The sequence below is a fragment of the Salvia hispanica genome, chromosome 2 (assembly GCF_029641045.1).
Source record: "Salvia hispanica isolate PSC_SH4W2 chromosome 2, Shi_PSC_v1, whole genome shotgun sequence".
Lineage (NCBI taxonomy): Eukaryota > Viridiplantae > Streptophyta > Magnoliopsida > Lamiales > Lamiaceae > Salvia > Salvia hispanica.
Genome location: NC_142693.1, coordinates 7,099,565 through 7,121,183, shown reverse-complemented (window position 1 = coordinate 7,121,183; position 21,619 = coordinate 7,099,565). Strand labels below are relative to the sequence as shown.

The 21,619-nt window shown below is 33.1% G+C and overlaps 1 long non-coding RNA gene and 1 pseudogene across 1 annotated transcript; both read left to right on the top strand.

The window, feature by feature from the left end:
- Positions 1–8,340: 8,340 nt before the first annotated feature.
- LOC148931494 (uncharacterized) lies at positions 8,341–9,757 on the top strand. The gene is made up of 2 exons (XR_016134863.1): positions 8,341–8,671; positions 9,574–9,757. It is a non-coding gene; the product is annotated as an uncharacterized LOC148931494 (long non-coding RNA).
- Positions 9,758–18,000: 8,243 nt separating this feature from the next.
- On the top strand, positions 18,001–21,107 carry LOC125185870 (kinesin-like protein KIN-14E; annotated as a pseudogene).
- The last annotated feature ends 512 nt before the right edge of the window (positions 21,108–21,619 follow it).

The following is a 21,619-nucleotide window of genomic DNA, read 5'->3' as shown; positions in this document are numbered from 1 at the left end:
CTACTTATGCAGCTTGGAATCAACACAAATCTCTCTACTCCGTGGAATAATATTCCAAAGATTATCACATACTGATTTACAGAAAGCTTCTTTAGTTATTTGCCTCGCCAATATCTATAATCATGTCTTTCTTCTCAAATTTATTCAACTGCTTCAAGATTCCGTCATCCCCGCCGCCCTCACCAAGGAAAGACAAGGATAGGCAGAAGTCGTCCCGTGCACCTATTCCCGTGTCTTACTTTCCTATTAACTCTCAAATCTCGCGCTTATAGTGTTAGATTTTACCTGCCTCCGAGGGCTAGGCATGATCTATTCATTGCAGCGTGCACACCTGATACATGAAAGGCTATGAGAGGGATTAACATGCTAGTGAGATCCCATACCAAAATCAGTTGGTGACGAGCCAAGATTGTTTAGATTTTTCTCGGACCAAAACATGTAGTTCAACACTATTTAAATGCCAACTAGTTCAATTGGCTTGAGCCCAAATTTTGTCAGGTCTAGGAATATATAGCCTAGTCTGACCAACTTTGTAGCTGAGGTGCTATTTAAATCTAGTTTGTCTTTGTAACCTTGACAAATCAATAAGATCGACCAATTTATTTACCACAATAGTATTTATTTGCGATTGTATCTATATATAGGCTTTCTTGTAGTGGATTATCTGTCTTTATTTTTTAAAATATGTTTTACTCCACCTTTTTGAAAGAATGCAAGTAATAGAGTAATTATGGAGTATAATAAAAATTTTAAATATGTTTTATGTAATATTGTTTTAGTGGGTTGTGACTTGTGAGATCCACATTTAGAATGATGCGTGGGTTTAGTATTTGTTTAAAATTTTTTATATTTTAAATTTGCCGAATTTCAATAGATGGCTAAAAATAGTAAAATAGTCTATTTTTTTAGACGAATATAGGAGTATAATATAATTAGTTATCGGTATCAATAAAACTTGAGCATTACAGAAAAAATAACAATAATGAATAATAGTATAAATAACAAAAGATCAAAACCATGAAAATTTCGCGTAAGCATGTTAATCCAATGTGGAATAAAAGGATGGTGTGACAATAATTAATATTTTAAATATTCGAAGTAATACACCACAGATCAAAAGTGGAAATGATGGATCATAAAAAAAAAGCGATTTACTATCAATAGGCCCAAAATATTTCATTTGGGCCTGAATAGTAGAAACACCATAAGTAATCAATCTTGGGTCTAATTTTCATTTATACTACTTCCTCCATCCGCCATTAAGAGTCTCATTCTTTGGCAGCACGAATTTTAAAAAATATTAAAAAAAACGGATGGAAAAAAGTTAATGGAATATGGGTCCAATATGTATATATTAATTAGTTTTAAATGAAATGTGAGTGAAATAAGTTTGAGTGAAATAAGTTAGTAGATAGTGAAATAAGTAAAAGTAAATCGAAAATCCTATTCGTGGACGGATTAAAATAAAAAAATGGGACTCTTATTCACTGACGAGGGACGAGGGAGTAATATATTGTAATTAAATCTTACAGTAGATGAACTCTTTTGCACCCAAATTAAAATATTCATTCAAGATTGAAACTCAAATCCGACTCTTGCTTTTGAAGGCCTTGCGCCTGGAATATGAATTATTTTCCGCATCAATTCCAATTACTTCCCCCGTCTATAAACAATAGTCTCATTTACAGACGGCATGTATTTTAATAAGAAATTTGATAAAATAAGAGAGAATGAGAAAAAGTAGGTAGAGATATGGAGAAAAAGTGGATCAAGTAAGAGATATGGAGAAAATATAAGTAAAATATGTAAGAGAGAAGAAAAAAGTAGGTAAAGTATGAGCGAGAGACTTTCCATTTATAGAAATGAGACTTTTTTTGGACATTCCAAAATTGCAAAATTAGACTATTTTTTTGTGGACGGAGAGAGAAATAAATTAGAATTTGGCTTTTTATCAAATTTATGAATATTGGATTCCAAAAAAAATGAAAAGAAAATTATAGGCTCAATCAAAGTGTGAACGATGGCAACAGTTATCCCTATAGATTAAATTTAAGCCACATTTGCATTCTCCACATTGGAGCCGCCACACCTTCCTTTAATCTGTTGACTAATCTCCTAACTTAGTTATCAAGTCTTCCTCTGATTCAAATTGTATTTTAGTAAGGAATTCCTTTCAATCAAAGATCAAATATTTAAGACCATTGTCACTTGTAAGAAATTAACATGTCATCTGCTCATTAAAGAATAAAAGAAAATAAATATATATGCTATTGCTGTTTACAATTCCCAGAAACCTCTTAGAACTAACGAAGAAAATTTATTTCAAAATTGCAGTCATATTCCCATCTGCATAAGAAGTAACATGGAATCATCTAAGTGATGTAACACCATTGCCCTCATCACATGTTGCATTAATTCACTATAAATATCCATTCCAAAGAGCTCCTAATAAAAAAAAGAATCAACAAAAGAAGTAAAAAAATATAGACGTGTTTGAAAAATGGGTTTATTGTCAAGTATTTTAGAGTTTTTCGTGTGTTCGTCTTCGCGCGTGTCTGATGCGACTTCGCAAATCTCCGACAAAAGTAAGCACAAGAATGAAAAGAAGACGCCACGAGCTCCAATTCCAGTATCTTACTTCCCACTCAACTCCAGGCTCTCTTATTTATAGATTGAATTTTTATTTGTTAAGTATTTTATTAGTTATCACGATTTCTTTAATCATGAATGTAGTCTTGTTGCTAGAAGTCTAGGATAATTCTGTAATGAATGGGGTTGTAATACATATTCTTTTAATTTTTCAATTTATATTTTGATCACTAAATAAACTTTTTAAGCTGGTTTTTATATTCGATGTTGGAATTATATGAATACAAAGAAATTCAATAAAATCCATATTCGGTGTGTTTCATGACTCCTCCTATTCCTTTTTTTTTTTTTGAGAAATTCATTTGATTATAAATACTCATCTTAAAGGAAGAAGAACATCTGCTTTAATTTGAAGCCAAAATTGGAATCTTTAATATTTCAAAATTGATACTTTCATCGAATTTTTAGTATTTCAAATTTATCGGTGTCACTGAGGTTTTAAAAATCAACTAAATTTATTAATTCCAAAAAATTCAGATAAATTTTTTTGAAAAAATCAATATGCTCCTTATCAACTACTATATGGTAAGTTTGTTATTCTTCTTTGCTCATATAATAGTATTATGGTTGATTATTAACTGAAAATATCGTATGATTAACGTGTGATAATTAACTGAAAATAACTAGTAACCAATCAAGACCTGTTCAAACTGAGTGGCTAATGCCAAATTATCCGACTTGTCCACGTCTCTCATTTCAATGGTTGATTTTCAATTCTGATAAATTTACTCGACACTCATTGGACTCTTAATAATAAAATAAAAAATAAAATATAAAATATAAAATAAAAATCCACATGGAATCCTCTTAGTAATGTAACAACATCATCAAGATTACCATTTCTTGTTATCAATTTGCATTAATTCACTATAAATAACCATTCCAAAGAGTAGCCTCTCATCCCACAACTATCCTAATAGGAAAATAACTCAAGAAAAGAAAAGAAAAAAAATCCAGACTTGTGTTTGAAGAATGAGTTTCTTATCAAGTATTTTAGGGTGTTTTGCGTGTTCGTCTCCACGCGTATCTGACACGACCTCGCAAATCTCCGACAATAGTAAGCGCAGGGATGAAAAGAAGACGCCACGAGCTCCAATTCCAGTATCTTACTTCCCACTCAACTCCAGATTCTCCTATTTATAGGTGCTGCCTTTGTGGATATAAATCTTTCTATTTCTTTGAGTTGTGGTTTTGTTTTTATTGTTGAGAGAATGTTTCTTCAAGTTGTGATTCTTTGTAGAAATTTAAAAAATCATACAATCGTTGAAGTAGATTTTTTCAGCGCTCATCTTTCATGACTCTGTTATCATATTTTGTTTTGGTGAAATTGTATTCAAATATGACAATCGAAAAGAAAAAAATTTTACACACCTGGATATATCGCTAACAACGAGTTAAATAAAATCGTCTATTAATACATAAAACGAAATCATTTCCTTCACATTTGTAATATATTACACCTTAAGTCCTTAAGCGATCATATTTTTTGCAGTTGAATGGTTGCGAACAAATTAAAATTTCATAATCTTTTCTAGTTAATTGTTTAAGCTATGGGTCAAACCAAGAAATTTTACAAACTTCATTTGTCCGACAATTTAACCCTTAATTTATTAATATTCATGTTTCTCTTATACATTAGAAAGTTAAAATTGGGTTAAACACCTAAATGACAGTTTGAATGCTCCATATTAAACATAATATAACAATTATTGATATGGTCTAATTACACTAATTTAGTTAATTGGTATTTACTAATATATACTAATTCATGGAATAAAAAATTTACTCCATGCGTCCCGCTATAAGCGAAACATTTTTTTTTTGTCGCGGAATTTTTAAAAATGACGTCTAAAGAGTTAAGTGGAGAGAGAATAAAATAAGATAAAGTAATTATGTTATAATTTGCCAAAAAAGAAAATGACTCACTGTGGGACGTACCAAAAAGAAATTCGAGTTGTTTATGTTGAGTTGGATGACGTACACGTTTCGATTTCTCTCCATTATCATGCCAAATACATTTAAATACATAATAATCACTCCTTTTCCTTTGTACATGATTAAGTGTCTCATTTTTTTTATCTGCGATGATTACGTATCTCATTTACTAATTATAGCTTTTAGTACTAGAATATACATTCAACTAATTCATCTTCTTTATATTTTGTTATAAAACTAACATCAATCTATTTTATATTCCATCTAAATTTTATTACATTTCTTAAAGTTCTAGCTAAGCCATCTTTTGTCATTTAATCAAGAACAAGGGAGCACATTATTTTATTGTATAGTTCCAAATTCTAATATTATCAACAGACCGCTGGTGCGTGTCTTCCTCTTATTTGGACTTTTTGTGGAATTTTTCTTGGGATTTAAACAATAAAGGAGTAGTAAAAAATGAAAAATAGTGCATGGACAAAGCCATCGTTGACTACTGACCAAGAAAAATCATAACGTCGAAATCAAAAGCCACTAATAACATTTTGCTTGCTCATCAAGATCACTCACTTTTCTATAAGTTGCTACTTACTTTTATGCAGCTTTGCATATAATCAACACGCATCTCTCTAAAATAATATTCCAAATATTCTCACATACAGAAAGCTTTTAGTTATTTGCCTCGCCAATATCATCATGTCTTTTTTCTCGAGCTTGTTCAGCTGCTTCAAGATTCCGTCGTCGTCGTCGCCCTCGCCAAAGAAAGACAAGGATAAACAGAAGTCGGCCCGTGCACCTATTCCTATTGTCTTACTTTCCTGTTAACTCTCAAATCTCACGTTTGTAGTGTTTGATTTTACGTGCCTACGAGGGCTAAACATGGTCTACTCATTGAAGCCCGCCCACATATTCTAGTGAGATTCTATACCAAAATCAGTTGGTGACGAATCAGGATTGCTTAGATTTTTCTCGGGCCAAAACATGTAATTTGGCTTGAGCCTGGATTTTGTCAGGACTAGAATATATATTCCTAGTCCGACCAATTTTTGTGTCGAAATGGAATCAAACTCTTGTCTGTCTTTGTGACTGTGGCAATAGACTTTTTTTTAATTCTATGTTTTGCTTCAAATTAGTTTAGTGCATATAGTATATGGTAATTTAGTTCAGCTTTTATATTTTCTGATTCCCGTTTTTCTTCAAATTAGTTCCCGTTCCTTGCACTATTGATTATAAGATAATTTGATCAGATTGTTAATAATTAATCCAATATTAATCACTTCATTATATATATATATTACTAGATTCAGATTAAACCTCATTTGATTAAACATTGTACTGAATCAAGATCATCATACAGTCAAAATCAACTCATCAATTCAGTATCTAGACATAGATACACTTCACAACATAATAATTTCAGTTAAATGTTGAACACACTTCATCTTATAATTTGATAAATTCAGCAGTCCAAAATACTCCATCCAATAAATTCACCCAATATTGAACTTTCTTTATCTCATAAGTTTTCATATTCTTACGGAGCCCATTTCAATTCACATAATTATTTCTTAACAACACACCAAGATTGTATGAAAAACAAACTTTAATCATCTCAATTGAACGAAAAACTCTGAACAAAATATAAATAACAGAATTCGGGTTAGTTCACCTGAAAGTTTTGGTTTGATCATCTTTGGGGTGGATTTCGCAAGCATGGTGAACAAAATATAAATAACAGAATCCACTTAATATTCGCAAGCATGGTGATTTCTATTATAATGTTTAGAAATTTTTCAAAAAATTATATACAGAAGAGTGAACACAGAGAGATTGCTTATATATGTAGTATAATTTGTGTATGTATATATATTTAATATGCACAATCACAATTGACTGCTGTGTGCGTGTTTATTTATTTCGGAGCGGATCTCCTACTCTACATTCCCTACTTCATCCCTAATACACACTCACAATCTAATAAAATAATACTACCACCACTTGACCATCACTTATATATTATAACATTATTTTATTAAGTTGTAAGAGTGTGTATTAGGGATGTAGTAGGGAATGTGGAGTAGGAGGGGTTTATTTATAGGGTTTAGGTGAAAATTTAATCCTCAATTTTGGTAATTACATCTATTTTTATATTTTCTTGTAAATTAAGAGTGTTAATCATGACTAAAAAGGGTTAATAATCAAATGTATTCACACTTTTTTATAAGTACTCATACTTTGAAATTTATATCAATTTTATTTTCAATATACGTACCAATTTTATCCCATGATCGCAATTCTTCAATTTATGTCAATTTAATCATTCGTCTACAAATATTTATTATAAAAATAAAATATTTCTGACATGTCATGTTACGGTTCCACTGTTAGAGTAAAATTCTAAGAATGAAATTGATTAGTACATGTTAAAAAAAAAATTGAGAAGAATAATTGATATAATGATTGTGATCAAATTGGGATAATTGATATATATGTAGTATGGATCATGCATGCCCATTGGCTATTCCAAATATACATTCAAACTCCCAAACTTTAAGTTATTAGCCAGCGTCTTATTTATTCTTTTAGGGAAATTGCCAGAAATACGATGAAGTTTGGACAAATTATGGTCTACCCTGCAATTTTAAAAATCAGGTGAAAAATTATGAAATTAACTCTATGACCGTATATGACGTTTAGATATGATTTCTTGGCTTCCATATTAGATACAATTTCACATAATTTTTTTACTAAATTAATTAGATAATTGACAATATATTAAAATTCCATGGATTATTTTGATTAATTTTAAAGTTGCATGGAAAACCATGATTTGGTCATATTTCATGATTTTCCAGCAATTTGTCCATCCTTTCAAGGTGGTACACATGTTTGGTAGTTATACAAGTATTTAGTATACAGTTATGATTGGCATATTTATGAGGTTATTTTATTAAGAAAAATTGCTAGAAAAAACATTTAAAGTTGTTGAATTCTAGATTCTAGCTAATTCTGCAACTTTAAAAATTATTTGAAAAAATCATATAGTTTAGATTTGCTTATAATCTTTCCACATTAAATTTTTTAGGTGGAATTATATTTGATATGACAACCAAAAATAAAAATGTACATCATATGGATATCCCCAATAGTGACTTAAACGACGTCATCTACTAATACAGAAAACAATGCCATTTTCATAAAACATCAACAATGTTATTTTATTTTTATTTTAAATTTATTTGTCAAATCAGAGTTTTACAAAACTTGTTTCATTGGACAATTTAACCCTTTATTAATATTCGTGATTCTCTTATGCACTAGAAAATAAAATTAAAATTGGGTTAAAAACCTAAAATTTGAATTCTCTCTTATGATTTTTAGGAATGCATAATATAAGTATATAACGGTTATTGATATGGTCCAATTACACTACTTTAGTTAATTAGTACTGTATTCAATTTAATGCAACGATACTATATACTCCTCCCACAGTTAATAGTAGTATTCTTTATGCTGAATATTTTAATTTCATTTTTATATAGAATCATTACCTTTTTGCTTGAATCCCAAGGAAAATTCCACAGAAAGTCCAAAGAGTGGATGGACAGAGCCGTCATTGACTATTGACGAAGAAAATTAATTAAAACGTCAAAATCGAACCACAAAAATAAAATTTTGCTTGCCCACCAAGCTCACTCACTTTTACTATATAAAAGTTGATACTTATGCAGCTTTGCATATAATCAACACACATCTCTCTACTCTCTAGAATAATATTCCAAAGATTATCACATATTGATTTACATAAAGCTTCTTTAGTGATTTGTCTCGCCAATATCTATAATCATGTCTTTCTTCTCAAATTTATTTAACTGGTCCAAGATTCCGTCATCGCCGCCGCCCTCACCAAGGAAAGACAAGGATAGACAGAAGTCGCCACGTGTACCTATTCCCGTGTCTTACTTTCCTATTAACTCTCAAATCTCGCGCTTATAGTGTTAGATTTTAGTGCCTCCGAGGGCCAAACATGGTCTATTCATTGGAGCGTGCACACCTGATACATGAAAGAGAGACCAACCATGTTCTGGTGAGATTCCATACCAAAATCAGTTTATGACGACGAGCCAAGATTGTTTAGATTTTTCTCGGGTTAAAACATGTTTATCAACACACGTCTCTCTACTCTCTAGAATAATATTCCAAAGATTATCACATATAGGCTTTCTTGTAGTGAATTATCTGTCTTTATTTTTTAAAATATGTTTTACTCCACCTTTTTGAATGTATGCAAGTAATAGAGTAATTATGGAGTATAATAAAATTATGTTTTAATCCACATTTAGAATGATTTGTAGGATTAATATTTCTTTTAAAATTTTTTTTTTTTTGAATTTGTCTAATTTTAATGGAAGGCTAAAAATGGTAAAATTAGCCAAATTTTTTTAGACGGATATAGTATATTATAATTAGTTATCTGTACCAATAAAACTTAAGCATTACAGAAAAAATAACAATAATGAATAATATAAATAACAAAAGATCAAAACCATGAAAATTTCACGTAAGCATGTTAATACAATGTGGAATAAAAGGATGGTGTGACAATAATTAATATTTTAAATATCTATCGATATATAAAAAGGACGAGTTGGCTTTTTTTAAATATTTAAGAGTTTTAGATATAAATTCAAATATTTATAAATAACTATCATGAATATTTATTTAGATTACAATCAATAATTGACGATTACAAATCTTAAATAGGATAATGAGTATTAAATAAATTTTGTAACCTCTTTTGTCATAATTTTATAATCTATGAATTTTAATTCCATGATCTCTCTCATATCTTAATTTTGTGCCTATAAAAGGCAAAAGCATAGAGTTGTGGATGAATTACACACCAACAAAAGCACTCTTCATTCACTCTCAAGCTCTCAACATTTTTATTGTACATTTTAGTAACATTGTATTGCATAATTTTTGCAGCCCCATCAAGTTCATCGGTGTCTAACGGGTATGAGATGCTATATACGCTAGGAGGAAGTTGTTTCATCTCTAGGGATAATACGTCAGTCCATGAGCATTCCATGATGTAATTTTTCTTGCGGAAAGAGAATTTTTCTCTACAAGACTTAAAGTTCAGTTTATTTTATAATTTTCATTGTTTTTTTTTCTTTGATTGCAATAGTTAGAGTACCGCGTGTTATGGTTCAAGAATTTTATTCCAATATTTCTAACAATTCTTAGAGAGGCAAAAATTGTAGTAACATTCTTAACTCGAAACATGCAATTCCTGATTCTCGAATATAGTTATTTTGTTAAAAGTGTGATTCATTATTTTTAGTTGAGAGATATGAAGGGTTGTTTTAAACATATTATTTAAAAGTGTTATATACTCTCTTCGCTCCCCAAATAATTGTGTTTTGTCTTGATTCCATTTTAAATATGTTTGATTTTATGTCTTTAGGTGTGAAATGAATTGAGTAGTATAGGTTTATTGAATTGTTATTACTATAGTGGTGCATTTTACTATTTTTAAATCTTATATAGTTATATTGTTTATAATTTTAATTAATCAATTAACAATTCAAAATTGTATAACGGAAGTACTCCGTCGTACATCGCACGTGGGTTAATACTAGTTCGAATTAATACACCACAGATCAAAAGTGGAAATGATGTATAAAAAAAAAGCGATTTACAATCAATAGGCCCAAAATATTTCAATTGGGCCTGAATAGTGGAAATACCATAAGTAATCACTAATTTCACCATAAGTAATCAATCTTGGGCCTAATTTTATTCATACTATTATAATGTAATTAAATCTTACTATTGATGAACTCTTTTGAAACAGACTCTTAGAGGTCTCCACGGTTCAGGTATAGAAAAATTACGAACCTGAACCGGCCAGCCATAGCTTCCGGCGGTTCCGGTTCTTGAACCGGACAAACACGGTTCAACGCACGGTTCAAGACCGGCGGTTTCCAGCCGGTTTCGGGCGGTTCTGGATTGGACCGCCAGTTCACTTTTCGGTTTTTTTTTTTAATTTATTCATTTATAGTACTAATTACAAATTACACCTTGTAGTCTTGTACTATTGAATAAATAAAACGAGAATGACAATTGACAAATGGAGTAGATATTACAAATAAAATGTTGAAAATTGAAATGTACAAGTACAAGTTACAATTTATCTATGGACTTATTAGTTATATACAAATTGAAATTAAATAAGACTCAAAATACTTAAACAATAATAATTAATAAATGAATGATGAATGTAAATATACATGCTTGTATAACAATTTAAATAAAAAAACTTGAAGTAAAGAACAATAAATGTAAATAGATAGTATATATATATATATATACTCCTAGTCGGCGAAGGAGATGTTTCTAGATAACTAAATTGAGGATACCTTTAGCAATTCAACCTTAATTGTTGAGTTTAATTTAACCATCAACAATCATGGTAGAATTGTTAAAAGTCTCCCGGATTTAGTCTTATAGAGAAGTCTTCTTCACCGATTAGAGTATATACAAATACCATTATATAATTGTATTTGTATATTTTAAAGTTGAAACAATTGAAAAAAAAAGAAATAAAGGAAAAGGACTTGAGCCCAACTTAAATTTAAAATTTAAGTTGGGTTGCCTACGTATCCTTAATGCTCAATTACATTATGGAATCAAAGTTCACGTAGTTCTCTTACCTTACTTACCTATTCGGCAATCGGCAGTAGACCTCCCACTCCACCTCATTCTTGTTGTTGTTCTTCTTCTTCGTCGGGGTAGTAGTCTTGGTCGGTTTATACTTGGGTGTTCCAATCTAGCTCTTGGTTTCTAATGTCAGCCGAACACCAATCGTCAAGTAACATGGTGGCTTCCATATTATGGCTGGATAGTCTACTTCTATCGTCCAAGATGTTGCCTCCAATACTAAAAGTGGACTCGACGGCGACAGTGGAAACCGAAATTGAAAAAATCTCATTGGTCATTGATGCAAGTATGGGAAAATCTTTCTCATGTGTTTCCCACCAATCGAGGACGTCGATTTGGTTGGGAGTGGGACCTTCATCTTCATTCAAAGAAAAGCGTGAGTCAAAATATAAATCTAACTCACTTACCGTCCTTGCCGACGAACTGCCGCTGGTGGTGTATCCGTATAGATCGGCTAATTGGGATTGTGCGTCGGGGTCATCAACTTGAAAGAACCCAAAACTCCGTAGTTGTTGAGGGGTGGGTCGTTGTCTCACTTGGTGGGTACTGTTGTACTTAGCTTCGTATCCGGCAAAGAGAGTTCGCAACTCAAACTCAAATGCATGGTTGATGACGGAGAGATTGGGGAGGTTTAATTGGAATGTTTCGGACAAACGTATGTTGTTGTCCTCATTGTCATTGGTGTCCGATTGCAAAGACCGAAGTGGTTGAAGATCAATAGAACTCAAATTGTTGTAATAACATTCTAAAATCTTCAAGGTACCGACTAATTTCCATTTCAGATCCTACCGACTAATTTCCATTTCAGATCCAAAACCTTTGCAATCATAAACATCGTTGGAATCTCACTGAAATACTTAAGCCATTTGTCAATCATATAATATAAAACACACATCAACTCAGGATTTGTGGCGGAATTTTTCATAGCCGTCTTAAAACCAAGTAATATATACATGCAATGCTCTAAAACACGAACAGATGTGCAATAATAAACACCCGATAACTCAACAGTCGCATATTTGAAACCTTTGAACAATTTAAACAAACTCATGCTTTGATCCCAACATGCATGCGATAGATATAAATCAGGAACGGGATAAGTTCTAAAAAAATCAATCAAATAATCTATGTGCTCCAAAGTAGAGTTCAAACAATCATATGTGGAGTTCCATCTAGTAGACACATCAATTGGAAATTTTGTGTACTTTTGATGACAATATTTCTTCCAAGCCTTAACAATCTAAGGCTTCCAATGGATCAAATTTACGGCAGTTCTAATAGGATCAACATGCTTTTTCCACAAAGAAAGAGCATCTTGTACACAAAAATTTAAAATATGACAAATGCATCTTTGATGAAAATACTTACCATTTATAACCGGCGCACAAGCCGCAATTAAGTCGGCAATACTTGCAGCATTAATGGTTGCATTATCAAAACCAACAGAAAAGACCTTATTGCACTATTTATATTCATTCAAAACTTGAATAATTAAAGCAGCAATTGCGGGTGCGGTGTGTGGTGTAGGAAATTGTCTAAAACCAATCAAACGCTTGTGCAACGTCCAACTGTTGTCCACAAAATGACATGTAATGCCCATATAAGAATTTCTTTGATAAGCATCAGTCCACACATTAGAGCAAATGTTTACTTTGTGACCCAAGGTGGACAAAAAACGCGTTACTTCTCTTTGTTTATCAAAAAATTGTTTGTTGTTAGATCTTTGATGTGAAGTTGCGGGTATTCTTTTAGTAGCGACATTAAAAGCTGTTTGCATAGTGATTTCATATTTTTTGTCATAAAAAAAATTGAAAGGCAAATGCTTCATTGCAGCCCATCTAACCATAGCATCTTGAGCGACTTTATGATCATATTTAAAAAGAGGCGTATCTGTTGTTTCAGACGCACCGGTCGGGAAGTTTAGTTGGGTTTGGGATTTGGCAGTCCCATATTCGATCGGATGCTTTGTCTTTAAATGAAGATGGAGAGTACCATAGCCCCCACCGGCACTAAAGGGGTAGAATTTATCGCAATAGTTACAATATGCGATAAATTCATTGGTCTCTTCTTGAGAGTTTGGATCGTTAGGGTTTGGAACTACTACCAAGACTTTTTTATAATATTTAACAAAAATATCCAATTTCAATTTCAACGCCTTCTTACCCCGCCGAGTTTCAGTTTGAGTTTGAGGAGGAGGAGGAACCTCTTCATCATTTTCACCAACTAGTCCGGCGCTCGTCGGAGGATATTGTTCAGATCCTCCTCCACCTCCAGTTCCACCATCATTGTCATCGGATGATAAATTCGCGCCGCCATAAGAGTGATAAGACTCGTAACCTTCGCCACCGGAATGGCTAAGTAGCATGGCAGCCCTATGATCTTCTTCGGCGTACAAATATTATATACAAACGGTATAATTAATGTATAGTACCAAAAACAAGAATATATTTATATATTATATATAGTTGTGAATTTAAAAAGAATTTGTAAAATTAATATTCGAATAACTTACTTGCAAACGCAAAGCGGTTTGTCGGGAAACCTCATCCATAACCTCATGACGAGTAGGGCGCTTTGATTTCCGACAACCACTTTGATCTTGGTCTTGGGCAATTCCCTTGCCCCGATCACCACCGTGACAAGATGAAGACATTTTGCAAATTGAAAAGTAGAGAGTATACTGACTAGAGTAGTGAGGGACGTATATGATATTATGATAGACAATTGAAGTAAATTATAAGAACAATTTGCACAAATATTATAGTAAACAACTTGAGCAAATTAGAGATAATGGAGATAGAGATGAGAGAAATTGTGAGATTGAGAAGAAAAATCCTTGTTAACACAAGAATGTGGTGAGTAGAAGTGAAGGGGAGAGGGGGTATTTATAGGAGAAAAAATCAGATTTAAGTAAATAAATAAAAAATATTTTGAATTTTGAAAGAGGCCGGTTTACTGCCGGAACCGCCGGTTTTCTGACCGTTCTGCACCCCTACGCCTGCCACCTGAAAAAGCTGCCGGAACCGGCAAATCGCCGGTTTCCGGCAAACCGGTGGTTTCGAACCACCGGTTACTGTTCTTCATTTTTTGAATACTTGAACCGGCTCGTCGGAACCGCCGAACCTTGTTCCGGTTCCGAACCGTCGGTGACGGTTCCGGGCCGGTTCTGTTTGGTGACCTCTACCGATTGTGGCTTTTGAAGGCCATTTCATCTGGAATTTGAATTATTTTCCGCATCGATTCCAATTACTCCATCCATCCATAAAAAGAGTCTCATTTATAGACAGGACGAATTTTTTAAAAAAAATTGATAAAGTAAGAGAGGAGAAAAAATAAGTCAAGTAAAAGAGATATGAAGAAAAAGTAGGAAAAAGTAAGAGAGATATGTAGAAAAAGTAAGTACAGTATGTGAGAAAGAAGAAAAAGTAGGTAAAGTATAATATTTACGTCTAATATGGTGTGTCTTTGAGCAATCATGTTCTAAGGTTCCTAATTTGATTTGCACGGTATTCTTCTTATCACTTGACATCAAAGAATCCCATATATTAAAAACGCATCCATCCTCTTGCAATAAGCTTTGCACCACAATTTGTTATTGGACGAAACTTAAAATCCACTCTTTGTCTAATTGCATACTCCTTTGCAACTCTCTTAAATTGATTAAAATTCGGACACTTCAACCCAATCTCCAATTTTTGAATCTCCTTAGTTATTTGTTCAGTAAATTCAATGTATCTATTCTTTTTAGATACTACATATTCTTCATCAGTCTTAGAACATGATAATAACACCATTTTCACTGTCATCAAAATCATCATCCTCATCATCTTGTAAGTCATAGTCAGAGTCAATAAAAATATCACCTTTCTTGTTCTTGCGGTATCATCATTTTCTTCTCACTAATTTCGATATCAGATATCATTTGCATGTTCAACTCGGTCTCTTCAATGTAGACATGCATAATCTTAGAGTCACCAACATATAGAGACATCTCAATGACATCTTTGTCACTTATCAAATAACTTAACCCATCACTCAACATCTTTCCTGGATGCAGCCAAAACAATGATTACAAGCTATTGCTTCAATTCCTACTTCTTCAGCCATGCTTTTAACCTCAAGCATTGATATTTTATCACTACTACAATACTCAATATACTCAATCTTTCTCACTTTTTCAATTGCAGGTTCACACATTCTAGTGAAAGAAAATGGAAGATCACGGCGGCGGCAGTAGCAGCGGCGCTAGGTAATAAATATTTTTTTACCTTGTACTCTCTTCGTCCCTAAACATATGAACATTTCGTTTGCCGAATTTTAATGGATAATGGGTTCCACCTCTTTCAAGAGAAAAGACTTTTGAAAATTAGAACGTTCATACTTTTCAAGGACGGACTAAAAAAGATATTGTTCATACTTTTCATGGACGGAGGGAGCAATTTGTATCTTTTTTATGCATCTTTTTAATATTTTTTGAAATAACTTAAGTAGTTATGTCATCTTCTTTCATTCACAATAGGAGGAAGTATGGATCAACTCCTGATATGGCAAAAAACAAGAAGCAAGAGTCTACAGAACAAAAAAAAGGGTAAGACTTTTATGTGGTATTGAATGCAATATATAAAAGGAGATCTTTACTTGAACTCATTCTATTACAATAAGAACTACATAAACTAAAAAAAACATCGAGATGATATCTACAAGAATAATAGTGAATTCCATCAACTACAGATTACTCGTTGTCTCTTCTATGTATGTGATCTACAATGAATATGAATTCCACGTTCTGAATCTTCCAACTTCAACTTATATTTGTGTGATTAGCTTCGGACTTAGCCTTGATACAAAACCTAGAATCTAGCATTAATTGTTAGTTATACTAACTTCTATCACAAGCTATTATTTGTCAGCTCACCTCAGCCTAGGTTGTGGTCCTGCTCCACATTTTTATCAAATCATTCAAACAACCTCCTTTCATCAAACACCATCATTGATGACTATACAAACTCACTAGCTCCAAAAACTATTTAAACTTAGATGTTGGCTCATTCTCCAACATCAGATGCTTTAGTGAGCTTATTAGCTCATTCTCCTTGGTGCTCACTTTCTGTGCCTTCAGCTCCCCATTTCTATATTTCATCTCGGACGTAGTGTATCTCATATCCATATGTTTAAAGTTCTTTCATAAAATACTTGATGTTTAGTTAAGCAAATTGTACGATTGTTATAACACAAAACTATCATTTGTTTTTTTGTACTTATGAAACTATATATGTGTTTATTTCTTTCTACAGATACGTGGTTAAGGCTGGGCCTAAAAGACTTAGTATGTTGATTGAATCGCTTAGTAAGAGTCAAAAGAGAGGTATAGATTCCATAGGTTTTGGTGGGTTGCTACAGATGCACGGATGGTCACAAAACATTTGTTGGCATAATATGTCTTGGTTCATCGATAACTTCAAAACCCTAAGTCGAGTCCTCAAATTTAAGGGTAGTAGGACTATGGTCATTACATCCGCAGACATTAAGGACCTTTTTCTTTTGCCAAGAAATATGGCGAAACCGGTGCTAAAAAATGACCCGGGTAGTGATGAGTTCTTTAAAGAGTTCAAGTCTAGATTTGGACTTGTAAAGAATGTGAATGGAGGACATTTGTCGAAGATATTAATGAACGAGCAAGATGAGACATTAAGGGATGGAGGAGATGATTTTAAGAGACTTTTTGTTTTATTTGTCTTCTCTTCATTTCTCATAGCAACTAGCAATCAGCAAGTTGATATGTCAATCTTCAATTTCTTGGTAGATGTTACCCAAATTTCATCCTTTGACTGGTGTAGTGTAACTTCATCCTAGAGAATTTATGCACATCTTTATCAAAATACAAGGAAGGTGGTGCAAATCTCAAGCCAAAAGTTCTCAGTGGTTGTCCAATTATCCTTCCATTGTTGTATTTTCACCATTTTAAGTGGCAAGGTTTATCTACACCTTCTACCTTACCCTTAATTCAACATTGGACATCTGATGCATTTAATTCAAGATTAAAGAATGAGTTGGCGGGTGGTAGTAGGGGTGAGAAATTATACCGAAATACCGGAATACCGGACTTACCGTATCAAAAAAATACCGATAATACCGATTTTTCGGTATACCTAGTTTTTGGTACGGTTTCATATCGCACCGAAAGATTCGGTACAGTAATGGTATTAGATTTTCTATACTGCGGTATACTGGTATATGTTACTGGCATACCGACACTTCGGTATACCATGGTATGCCGATATACCGATTGATTATTATTTATATAAATATACATATATATGTTATATTTATACTAAAATTTTAAAAGAATGACTGTATGAACAAGATTTGGTTGTGATTAAATTTAATTGTTTTAGACTTTTTGAATTAGTTGAACACTAGAATATTTTGAATATTTTTGGTATAATAGGTTTTTTTTCGGTATAACAGGTATAATGGTATGTTGTACCGCAGTTCGGTATAACGCAAAGTACGGTATACCTGAATGTGGTACGATATACCGGAAATACGGTATGGTAACGGTATCAAAAACTACCTTACCAAATTTCTGGTATACCGAACTCCGGTATACCGAAAAATTTGGTATGGTATCGGTATAGTGTTTTGTCATACCGTAATTTTTGGTACGATATACGATATGACGTTCACAGTATGGTATACCGTACCAAACCACCCCTAGGTGGTAGTGGCTTTGGAGTAGGGAAATGGATAGAAGATAAATTTCCAATCAGTGCCCAGATTGATATAAGTCAAGTTGACAAAGAACCAAAGAGCTTGAAGGTTCGTGCTCTAGAGCTTGAGAGGCAATTGGAAGAGATCACACAAAATATGATTGCTGCATCTGAGGTATTTTTATATACGTTATGTTGTCGTGTTTAAAAGAGAATAAACTATAATTTTTACACTATACAAAATTTTAATGATTGGTCTCTTGTAGAATATCAACATAAAAAGTGAGCAGTTGAAGATTCAAGGAGCTCGGTTGGATAAGGTGGAGGCGCTTTTCAAGGAAGAACAAATCTTGACAAAAACTCATTTCAACATGATACAAGGTATTAATTGCACGAGCTATTTGTTAAACTGTATATTTTTCCCGTTTCTTTATTGTTTCAACGATTATGCCTTGAGACTTCTCTTATTTTCCAGACTTGTTAGGAAAGATTCAAGTGTATTGTAGACTAAGGCCTGTTGGCAACAAGGAAACATTTTTGAGATATAGTGATAAGTACACTGTTGATTATACATCAAAATATGGCAAACAGGAGCAACACTCGTATGATCGAGTTTTTGATGTGCATGCCTCTCAAGATGATGTCTTTAACGACACCAAGGCAAGTCTTACATAAATTTTTTGGTTGATTGTGACAAATTTTCACTGGGTTGACTAACATATTTGTCTTCTTCTTTAATGCAGTACCTAATACAATCTGCCGTTGATGGATATAACGTCTGCATATTTGCATGTGGTCAAACCAGCTCTGGGAAGACATTTACAATGTATGGATCTGAAGAAAATCCTAGGCTAACTCGACGTGCTACATCTGAACTTTTCAGAATTGTGAAGCAAAATGATCAAAACATACTATTTATTCTGAAGGTAATAAAGTTTGTGCATGTGGATCAAGTTTTCCATTCAACAAAATATTGTCCTTTAATGAAACCAAATGGTGCAATTGTTTTATGTTGGAATAATCAGAACGATGATGATTCTGTTGCTGAGTTCTTAAATAAATAAATAAAAATTGAAATCAAAACAAAGAAACATTTTATTACCAATTTGTATTTGTTGGTTATCATCCTTGTCTAATAATTTTATGAACATACACAGGCATACATGGTGGAATTGTATCAGGATATCCTAATAGATCTCCTGCTCCCAAAGAATACAAAGCCATCAAAATTGGAAATTAAAAAAAGATAAGAAGGTATTGTTGATAAATGTAGAAATAAGATTAAACTAAATTATTTCCCAGATTGATATCCTTTAGTTTATTAATGGTTATGTTCTGTTTATGACCAATAGGGAATGGTTGTTGTCAAGAACGTGACAGTCGTATCAATTTCATCGTATGATGAATTAAGAAATATCATTGAAAGAGGATCCGAACTTCGTCATACAGCTGGGACTATTATGAATGAGCAAAGTTCAAGATCCCATTTGTACTGTCCATCATTGTTGAGAGCACCAACCGTCAAAGTCATTCAGTTTCCGTAGGAAAGGTATATCAATCTATTGTTTACTATGTATAAACTAATGTCCCCTGCCTTATTAAATGGACTTTTAGGGTTTAGGGAGATAATGTATAAGTCAAAATGTAGTGTCACATCATAGTTATAAACAAGACTACAAGAGTGAGATGGTTGTAGGTTAAGACAAGTCCACGCTTCTTCTTCTTTTACAAAATTTACATCTTCCCATAATTCTTAAGCTCAAAGCTGATCACTATTCCAAATTTCTTAATATGTTGAACCTTGTGCAGCTAAGTTTTGTTGATCTTGCTGGATTTGAACAAGTGAAGACGTCGGGTCCTTCTGGTGGTCGGGTCCTTCTGGTGGTCGGTTGAAAGAAACTCATAGCATAGACCAATCATTTTTTGCCCTCAGATGTGTTATTAGCGATTTAACTTCCAGCAAATCACACATTCGTTATAGAGACAACCAACTGACCAAGTTGATGAGCGATTCACTTGGTGGTAATGCCAAAACATTGATGCTTGTGAACGTATCCCCGGCAAAATCTGATATGGATGAAACGTGCAACTCTTTAGTGTAAGCTAGCTTCCTTCTTACTTAACTAGGACTAAATTATTAAGTAAAGAAACCGATCTACCTTCTTGTAAACTACCTTCATTGCTAATGCCACGAAATATAACATAGTTTTTGTTATATTTCAGGTTCGCATCTAGCATCCGTTCAATTAAGAACGAACCTAGTAAAAACGTGCAATCTAAGGAAGTAGTTCGACTGAAGAAGCAGGTGGCTCATTACAAAAAGCTGGTAGGTGAAAGGGGACGTGGAGCTAGAAGAGATCTAAGAGGAACAACCCCCAAAACAAGTACGTAAGATAATCAGCATTCCTAAAGTTTCCTTCCCCGTAGACTAAAGACATACATATACTTAGAATTTGGAAAATAGAGAAAGGGACATATATACCGTAGTGTAGCTTGTCAAATACTCCCTCTATCCCACTAGAAATGAAACGTTTTCCTTTTTGGGTTGTCCCAATAAAAATGAAACGTTTCCTAAAATGGAAACAACACTATTTCTACTTTTTTTTCTCTCTAACTTTACTTTATTTTCATTAACTCACAAAATAACACTGTATAAAATCTCGTGACGTAAACCAAATGTTACATATTTATTGGGACGGAGGGAGTAGTAGTTTGCATAGCTCCCTTGCTACAATCTACATCCTCATATTTTGTTGTGGTTATAATGCTTTGTGGTTTCAGACTTGCACAAGTTTAATGCATCTGTTAAAGGCTTAGTTTAATTTTATGTTTGTAACTTAAAGTCTTTATAATGCAATGTATGAGGTTTTGGTCTTAGGTAGGCTTCAAAGCTGAATTAATACTAATAGTTTTAGGTATAATGCATGTGTAGATGCACTTAAGACGACGGAAATTGTTGAAATTCGTGAGGAGTGCAAGCAACGGGAGCAATCCGGAGCAGAGGAGAAGATTGAAGGGTTTCGCAAGTCGATGAAGGATGATCATTTGGTTCCAGGTGTCCATGCTAAGAAAGTTGGCCACCTGTGAACATGCACTTATTCTAGCAAATGGGTTCCGGCTGCGAACTTAATGGGTGGAAGTGAGTATTAGAGCGACCTTGATAGAAGCAGCCTAAATTGAGATTCAGGCCCAGTGCGCTGTGCAACAGCAGCAAAGCCACAAATTGCCAATTCATGTTCTCCGGAAAAGAAGGAAAGCTATTGTTATTCATGCTGAGACTGACCCTACATATTTGTGTATGATGGTGAATCAACAATTGTGTAACTCTTTTGTCACATACAAGCCTCACTGTGTGTGACCACGAGCTCCAATTCCAGTATCTTACTTCCCACTCAACTCCAGGCTCTCCTATTTATAGATTGAATTTTTATTTATTTATTTTATTAGTTATCTCGATTTCTTTTAATCATGAATGTAGTCTTCTTGTTTAATTCTGTGATGAATGGGGTTGTAATACATATTCTTTTAATTTTTCGATTTGTTTTTTGATCATTAAAGAAACTTTTTTTAAGCTGCAGGTTTTTATATTCGATGTTGGA